Consider the following 9,958-nt stretch of genomic DNA (forward strand, 5'->3'; position numbering starts at 1 on the left):
TATGTGTGTGTGTGTGCGTGTGTGTGTGTGTGTGTGTGTGTGTGTGTAATGTATACAGATGAATAAGCTTAATTGCCTTGCAGTTTAGGAAAAGGGGTCCCGGGGGAAGAGAAATTGCTTTTACAGCTTCCCCCAGCTGATGGCTGTTCAAATGGCCATGATGGGGAGGGAACAGTTAGGGGTTTAGTGTCTTGCTCAGGGACGCATCGACACGCATGCTGAGCGGGCCCTGGGGAGTCGAACCAGCGACCTTCCCATTCGCAGGCGGCCTCTCTCTACCCACTCAGATATAGCTGCCCCCAAAAAACCTCTACAATCATTTGTTATGACAGTTAAATATTTGAGATGGGTTCCCTCATGCGTTGCCAGAAGAGGGATCATGTGCTGTTCTTCCATGGGGGGTGGAGGAGGGGGTGGAGGAGGGGGGTCTTTGTAAATAAAGTCTCTGTGCAGTGTAACGTGGGAACAGAGCTTCCTGAGACGGCTTCTGATGGATGCCCAGTAAACACTGACACTGTCCAACAACCATGATACCATACTGGACCTGATCCATGTGGTCATGGGAATATGCTGTGTGTGTGTGTGTGTGTGTGTGTGTGTGTGTGTGTGTGTGTGTGTGTGTGTGTGTGTGTGTGTGTGTGTGTGTGTGTGTGTGTGTGTGTGTGTGTGTGTGTGTGTGTGCGAATGCGTGCGTGCGTGCATGCATGTGTGCGTGCGAGCGAGCATGTGTGTACTGTATATACACATACTGTATCTACTGTATACAAATACATATAAGTGCACACACACACACACACACACACACACACACACACACACACACATAGACATAGACATAGACACACACACACACACACACACACACACACATAGACATAGACATAGACACACACACACACACACACACACACACACACACACACACACACACACACACACACACACATAGACATAGACACAGACACACACACACACACACACACACACACACACAATCATTGATGCATCCATATACAGTATGCACACATGCATAGTATACACACACACACACACACACACACACACACACACACACACACACACACACACACACACACACACACACACACACACACACACACACACACACACACACACACACACTGATGCATCCATATACAGTATGCATCCATATACAGTATGCACACATGCATACACACACACATTCACACACTCGCAGAGGCTATGTGAGGACGTGAGTCGCAATTAAATGTTTGCAGTGTGATGACTTCCTGCATAGTAATGATAATATTGACATTGAGGTATGTTATTCTTTTCATTATTAGATGTTGTTGCAGGCAGATGAGCTCAGAGCACAAGTACCGGTATGTCAACTAACTGGTATCGTAAATATATATATACCGAAATTGTAATTTTTGATTGTGGGTGCAGGTTTGGAAGGTAACCAGCCATGTTATTTTCTATATATGATTTTACAAGAAGCAGGGTGAGGTCACAATCTCCATATATGGGCATAAAATCTCCATATATGGGCATAAAAGGGATAAGGACGTAATTCATTTGGAAGTGTGACTTGCGTCACGGCAACCACTGGTTATCATGAGACTGACACAATCTATCCATATATGGGCATTCCCAGATATGGGCTTAATATTGATGACATCGGGGATCTCCATATATGGGCATAAAAGGGACATGGACAGAATTAATTTTCAAGTGTGGTTGCCGTGACACAAGTGCAAATTAATTCTGTCTTACCATTTAAATTTCCCCATTCAAGTCAATGCGGAAAATTAATTCTATAATAAATGAATGGCCATATACTGTATGGAGCGTGACATGAGACTCACTCATTGACATGAGGCGGAGGTTTTGATACTAACTGCTCCCTACAGTCGCAAAAGGTCTCTCTAAATGAAGTACAGTACGTGCTGAGTTCTGGAAAACACAGCTATTGTTAGGTTAGGAAATTGCCCAATATACTGCTAGTTATTTGCTCTGTCACCTGTCACCTGCTGATTATGACTCATGTAGTGTGGTCATGTACAATACTAACTAACTCACCTTGTGGACCATTGGGTGAGGTGGGAGGGGAGGTGATGGTTGGCTGTAGTTCTTCCTCCTTCGGCTCAGAAACACTGAAGATGTCCATCAGTTCATCTCTAGATGATGTCTGTAAGCACACAACAATTATGGTGATCTATCTTTACTAGAGGTTCCAGCCACTACAGCCACTACAGGGCTTTGTCAGGGTACCCGTTGTACTTGTCTGTCTGTGTCTTTGTATCTGTCTGTCTACCTGTGTCCCCTTTATGCCCTTATACTGTATGTATACAGTATATATATTAGTATATGCCCAAAAACCTGTAGCCTATATTGGCATGACCATGTATGGACATATCGGTATGGTAAGGCAATGGTTCTCAACCTTTTCAGGCCGCGACCCCCAAAATAATAATATTTTAACTGGGGACCCCCACCCTGATGAGCACTAAGAGTTGAGCCATTACTTTTAGAATAACATCGGTTCTATTGTGAAAATCGAAGATTTACATGCTCACACCGCCTATTTTCACAATTTCTGCCTCTAATATTTGACAATTTGACCAATGTTTAATTTGTCATTTTAGAGGTATTAAAAAGTCCTTAAATTGTCACTTTAGAAATGTGCAGATACCCTCTATACACTTAAACGTTATGTTGGTTTGTTTACTGTTGAGTGAGGAAAACAATGTTGCACATTAAGTGTAATCATCTGGGGACCCCCCAAAATCATTTGGGGACCCACAGGTTGAGAACCACTGCATTAAGTCACGGTACATTTTATATTATACCTGCATTGGTGGTCCTGTTGGGGAGCCGGGTAGAGGGCTGAATGTGTCTACACCATCTGGGACCTTTATAAACACAAAGACACAAAATCATAAAACACATTAGAGGATTTTATCTGTTACATGTTTATTTTAGAATGATTTATTTCCATGTGTCACGTTTGTTTGTTTTACACCGAGGACCACTTTGTAAATAAATGTGTTGGTGCTATGCTCTGGATTATATATTTTTTTCAATCAATCAATCAATCAATCAATCAATCAATCAATCAATCAATCAAAAACAATATGAATGTTTGCCATGTTTTTTTTTATTTTTGAACGTTTTCTATTATTTATTTTTTTCTTTATTTTTTTAAGAATGGAACTGAAGTCTTCAGATGACAAAGTGAATGCTCTAGAGCTACACTGGATCAGCCACCCCTCAACAAATGGGTTGGAACGGTTTACTTGAAGAATGGGGAGAGAACTTGTGTTTATTAACGGGCTGTTTAGAAATAGGGCATAGGGCCGATCTAGGCTGAGGTTAAATACTTCTAAAGCTCTCTCTCTCTCTCTCTCTCTCTCTCTCCATTTCTTCCCATGTATATTATATTACCTTTGGCTGAGAATCTGCTGTGTCGTCCGCCAGAAGTAATAAAGAACTGTTCTGGAGGGGGAACAGGAATGGGATTAAAGGTTAGTATTGGAAAATTCAAAGCTTTAAAGAAAAATCATTGAATGTATATTTACATGCATCAACAGTGATATTTACATTGACATTGTCTTGTGTTCCTTCTGTCTGGATGTGTGTGTCTGTTGTCCCAGCTGTCTCCTGGTCCAGACTTTGGCAGACGGCCGTGATGTCATCCAGGACAGGGTCTGCCTGTTCAACAGCAAAACAAACCTTAGTTTGCACACACTGAACATTGCTGCTCCAGTACAGTACCATACTGTCCTAGTTTAACAACAACAGAACTTAGTTTGCGCACACTTAACATTTCTCCAGTACAGTACCATACTGTCCCAGTTCAATAACAACAGTACACAGGTACTGGCAGGAACAATCCCATTGCTTTGGTTTCCCAGCCACCATTACACCCCACAGGATTCAAACTAGTGACCGTTGCATCATAAGCCCAGAAAAAAAGAAAGCTGATATTTGTTCCAAAAAGCTTCATACCCTGTATATACTGTACATAACGACAAAATGTGACATAGCTCTGTTTACACAATGCTGTACCCCCTCCAACTGTAAATAGCCTATTTAAGCTTAGTACGGCGATGGCAGATGATAACGGCCGCCACAGCAGCCGTCTGAACTATGCCAGAAGCAGAATGTCCCTTTCCACGTTGCTTAACGATTTGGACCGCAACGGTCGATTGCGTCATAGTAGCCGTAGTCCCGCCTCACGTCGCGGTAGTAGAAACGGGCTCCTTACATTCCCTAATTATTATGTTCCCAATTTTCAACAGTTTTTATTGTGTTTTGAAACTTGCTTTGGCAATGTAAACGTATGTTTATTGTCAAACCTCCAGACAGGGTCCCCCTAAGGGGATAACAGCGCCATCTGATGGCGCAACAGAGTAAAACTCATAAGCTCCCGAACGTCAAATACAAAATGTCGGGAGGGCTGTCAATCACAAACGAGGGCACCGCCCCCCGAGTGTATAAAAGCCCCCTGGGCCAGCATAGCTTCCTCTTTCCGCACCTCTGCTTACCGCAACTAGAGTACTGCGAACTCAGCCATTATTATTTTAAAGTTTAAGCTTAAAGCGACGGCTAGGAAGTCGGCCACAGGCCTCTTTAGAATATTCTCCCACTTTAACGTCTAATTTCTTCAGTTATTCTCCTTGTTTTCTCTTGTTTCCTCTGTTTCTCCTTCACGCTTCTTCTCTCGACGGTCTATTGTGCGTTAGCCTTGCTTAGCTTAGCTTAGCTTAAGCTAGCTCGCTAGCATGTCTGCGCCACGACCCAGAGGACCGAGCCCTAGCCACTTGCTGGCTATGGTGCCCAAGAAGTGTGGGAACCCTGCTTGCAGAGGACTCATCGCAAGGGAGGACACTCACCCTTTTTGCATCGTCTGCGAGGGGGTAGGACATGCCCTGGCTGCTCTGTCTCCGCCAGCTCCAGCCTTGGGGGTGAACTGCGTGGACTGCCTCCGCTACAACGAGGTAGCCCTCCGGGCCCGGTACGAGATCGCTTCCGCTGGCTTCGGCCTAGCCACCGCTCTCGTCGCTGGACCTTCCCCCTCTACCCCTCCTAGTGTGCCGGTCAGCGCTGTACGCCACAGCGCTGCTACTCGCCACGAGGTTGGGCCTCCGGCGGATGCGGCCCTTTCTAGCACCGGTAGCCCCGGCGCTAGCGGACCTGTTTCCACTCCCGCTCCACCGGAGGTCCCTTCCACTGTTGCTCATGTCTCTCCTGGCACTGGGGCCGTGCCCAAGAAGAGGACATGCAAGGCCGCCTTCGGAGTGGTTTCACCGCCAGTTCCCGCCACGAAGGCCGCCTTCCAGGAGTTCCACCCCGGTGCTTCTGGCCACTTCACCGTCGGTGATTTTCCTCAGTCATTCTCCGTCCCCCAGCAGCGCGCCATGCAGTCCTCCTGGCACGACAGCGATGGAGATGAGGCGGAGGACGACTACGACCCTGGGATGTCGGAGGAAGGGTCCGAGGGTGAGTATGAGGAGGAAGACCCTCAGCTCCCCTCCGGACAGGGCGGAGACGCAGCCAAGGAGGTCCCTCATGCCGAGGTTCCTTCCTCCGCTGTGCTCTCCCCGGCCCATACTGCTCCCATCCCCCCTACTACGCCAGTAGGGGGGAGCGGAACAACAGCACCCGACCCAGACTCGATCCCGCTGGACGAGCTGTCGGTGTTGGAGCGCGCCGCCATCAGATGTGACTTGGAGCTGCCGCTCGAAGCCCCAGCGCTTGGACCCCGGGACAGAGTCCCCATCCTAGGCCAGGACGTGGAGCCTTCCCCACCGCCACGCATGGCGAAGATCCCTGTGGTGCCTGGGTTTGCGGAGGCCCTGCATTCCACTTGGTCCACTCACAAGGACCCCCCGAAGCTCCCTTTCCTTGTTGACTGCCTCAACGCGGAGAGCATAGGGATCCCCCTGTGTCCCCCCATGGATAAGCTGCTCGCTCAGTCCTTTGCGGGGAACATCAAGCCAGAGCACGAGCGGACGGGACCGGGCGGTCGCTGTCCATTCAAGCTGGCTGTCGGGAACAAGGCGCCTGGATTCGCCATTGATTTTGACGACAAACAGTCTGCCTTGGTGAGGAACTGTTACAGATCCTCTGCGCTGGCCGCCAGAGGACTGAACGTTACACAGCTGTTGCTCACCTCTACCAGGCGCCTCCTCGGTGAGCTAGAGGGGGTCCCTGAAGACACAGCAGCCGAGTTGGACAAGACCCTCCGCATGCTGGTGGACCTGAATGTCCATGCCATCGAATGGCTTGGACATGGCATGGACTATTCGATGCAGGCGGAGAGGCAAAGGTGGCTCAACAAAGTCAAGCTACCTGGTTCCTCGGGGGTGGAGACCGCGAAGGTCATGCAGGACCTACCCGGACACCCTACCACCTTGATGGGCGGTGGACTGGATCTCCTCCGCCAGGAGGTGGAGGCCAAGAGGATCACCCTGGAGCTCCTGGAGGCTACCACCGAGCCCAAACAGGAGCCTAAACCTGACAGGCAGGGACGAGGGAAGGCCCAAGGTCAGGCTGACAGAGGGCGCTCTTCCTCCAGCAGGGGAAAACCCCATCCCCCCAGGACCCCCTCCTCCTCTGCGGGGCCCACCCGCGGAGAGGTGAGGGCTCCTGCCCGCTCACAGCCTCGCCCCCCTCACAGGGGCGGGAAACCGAGCGGCTCCTACAGGGCCCGTGGGAAGCCGTCGCGGAAGTGACATTGGACCTTGGCGGGGCCCCCTTGAATTTTCAGGGGACCCCCCCTATCAAACGCAGGCGGGTGGACAATATAATTATTTCTCATGCCAAGAAAATAATATGTTTGCCTCCTCCTCTGTGTCCAGTGCCAATAAAAATAAAGAGTATGTTGATGAAACAATGCCTGTTTATTTCGACTCCTCCTGCATTAGCACAGACGACTCCATTTTGCATGAATACAGCCAGTATAGAGAAGTCCAGGTTGGATTTTCTATCAGCTCAGAAAGCACCGCTTTATCCAGTCAGGCAGACGGGGTACAAGCCAGGGGTTTCTCTTTGCAAAATGCTTCCTCTTACGTTAGATCCTATTCACAGCATTTCAACTCCTCTTCTATGCAATACTCCTCTGTCTCCACTGAGCGGCACTGCAGTGCCGAGTTTAGTACAGGACAGGGGTTTGGTGCTAACGTTAGGGAAGAAGTCAGCTTTTCACAACAACCAGGGTCGGCCTCGTCTTCCCGTAAGGAAGAAAATAAAGGCCTTAGAAAAGGTATTAAACGTAAACACACTTCCCCAAGCCAGGGATTGTGTTTCTTATGTAATAAAACCTGTCCCCCGGGTTCCTCGTTGTGTTCCCCCTGCATCCTTAACGAGCGGGGCCAGGAGGGCGTTACGTTTCTGGTCTCTACCGGATACGGAAACGAACCTACCGGATACGGGGGTCACGCGCCTTCCGGTGCGATGGCAACCGGATACGGAAATGAAAGTGCCGGACACGGAGACCCCTCGCTGCGCAGCGAGGTGGCCACCGGATACGGAAACTTCTCTTCTGGGAACGGAACCTCTTCCTCGCGACCCTTTAGTCACGCGGACTCTGTACAACCCCAAGGCTTCTCCTTTGCTCAACAACACGCTGGCTCGGTGTGCGGAGCATTGGAAATGTTGCAATCCGAATCAATGGGTGTTTCGGACGGTGACACGGGGGTACAGGCTACAGTTCGCGGAAGTACCCTTTCTCTCCAGCAAGGTTATTTACACTCGAGCCCGTGGCTTGAAGGCAGAGGCCTTGAGAGAGGAGATAAGCTCGCTATTGCGCAAGGGCGCTATAGTGGAGCTATCTCGGGATCAGAGCCGTCTAGGTTTCTGGAGCCGTTATTTTCTGGTCCCCAAAAAAGGGGGGGGGCTACGTCCGATTATGGATTTACGTGCTCTGAACAAGCACTTGAAAAAATTCAAATTCAGGATGTTGACGTCAGAGGCTCTGATGAGATCAATGAGGCAGGGGGATTTCCACTGTTCAGTGGATCTAAAGGACGCTTATCAGCACGTCCTTATTTATCCCCCCCACAGGAAGTTCCTGCGGTTTGCCTTCGAGGGGCGCCTGTACGAATACACGGTCCTCCCTTTCGGCCTTTCCCTGAGCCCGCGGGTTTTCGTGAAAGTGACCGAAGCGGCCATAGCTCCACTGAGGCGACAGGGGGTCAGACTCGCAAACTACATAGACGATTGGATGATTTCAGCCGCCTCCTGCTCAGAAGCGGCGCGTCATACCAATCTGGTGTTATCACACCTGAAGTCTCTGGGTTTCAACGTCAATTTTGGCAAAAGCATGTTGACACCCTGTCAGCAGATTTCCTTCATAGGGATATCTCTGGACTCGGTGGAGATGTCTGCCCGCCTCTCACCAGAGAGGGTGGACAGATTTCTGGTTTGTCTCCGCTCCTTTCAGCTGAACCAGGTGGTCAGATACAAGGAGTGTATGAAGTTAGCAGGGCTGATGGCCTCAGCGGTGCAACTTCTGCGCTTGGGCAGGTTTCATATGAGACCTTTCCAGCGGTGGACACTGGCACTCAGGATTTCCTCCCGGCAGGGCTACAGGAAAGTGGTTGTCAGCCAGGTCTGCTTGGACGCTCTGGTTCCTTGGAGGGATCAGGCGTTGTTGACAACTGGAGTCTCCATGGGCGAGGTGGTGTCACGCAAGGTGATTACCACGGACGCCAGCCGCTCGGGGTGGGGTGCCACCCACGAGGGGCGTTCAGCCAGGGGTCTGTGGACTCCGGCTATGTTGGAGTTTCACATCAATTATCTGGAATTGATGGCGATCTACTTGGCGCTCAAGTACTTCGAACCGTTTCTCCAGGGTTGCCATGTCCTAGTCAGGACGGACAACACGGCGGCCATGTATTATCTCAACAAACAGGGCGGCCTATCCTCGCGCACGCTGGATCAGCTGGCTCGGGAGATGGCTCTATGGTGCGTGCCGCGTCTCAGGTCCATCAGGGCTTCCCATGTTCCGGGACTTCAGAACGGCGGCGCCGATCTGTTGTCCAGGGGGGAGCCTCGCTACGAGGAGTGGTCACTCCATCCGGCAGTAGTGAGGCAGATCTTCTCCAGGTTCGGGCAGCCTCGGATCGATCTCTTTGCCTCCCAGGAGAACTCGAAGTGTCCCCTTTACTTCTCAGTAAGGGGGCCTTCTCCCTTGGGGACGGATGCGTTCGCTTACGAGTGGCCGGTGGGCCTTCTCTACGCGTTTCCGCCCCTGCAGCTGATCCTTCCCACGTTGGAGAGGATCAGGTGTGCCAACCTGGAGGTTCTTCTGGTGGCACCATCCTGGGGAGTGTGGAGGTCCTTGATCACCCCACTGCTCTATCGGTCCCCTTGGCAGCTCCCATTGCACAGGGATCTGCTACGCCAGGCAGGGGACGAGATCTTCCATCCAGACCCGCGGGTCCTAGACCTGTGGGTTTGGCCCGTGAGAGGGAGAATCTGCTGGCAGCAGGCTTCTCACCAGCGGTTGTAGCTACTATTCAGAGTGCTAGAACCTCCTCTACTAGGGCTTTGTATGATGGAAAATGGAATGCCTTCTTGGACTGGTGTGAGCTTCAGGATCCTCCTGTGGTGGCTCACTTGGCTCCAGCCCAGAGGGTGTTGGATTTCTTGCAGAACCGCCTGGACCTGGGTCTGGCGTTTTCTACCTTGAGGGGTTATTTAGCGGCCTTGGATGCCTGTCACCTGGGGGTGGCAGGCAAAGGCTTGTCTAAAATCCCTGAGGTGGTCCAGTTCATGCATGGTGTCGACCATTTGAGACCTGTGACTAGAGTGTTGTTCCCTTCTTGGGATCTACAGGTGGTTCTGGTGGGCCTATGCAAGGCACCGTTTGAACCTATTGAGAGTTCCTCCTTGAAGCATTTGAGTTTCAAGACGGCTCTTTTGCTGGCTTTGTCCACGGCAAAGCGAGTGAGCGACCTTCATGCGC

This window comes from Nannobrachium achirus (genome assembly GCF_963921795.1).
Source record: "Nannobrachium achirus genome assembly, chromosome: 1".
Lineage (NCBI taxonomy): Eukaryota > Metazoa > Chordata > Actinopteri > Myctophiformes > Myctophidae > Nannobrachium > Nannobrachium achirus.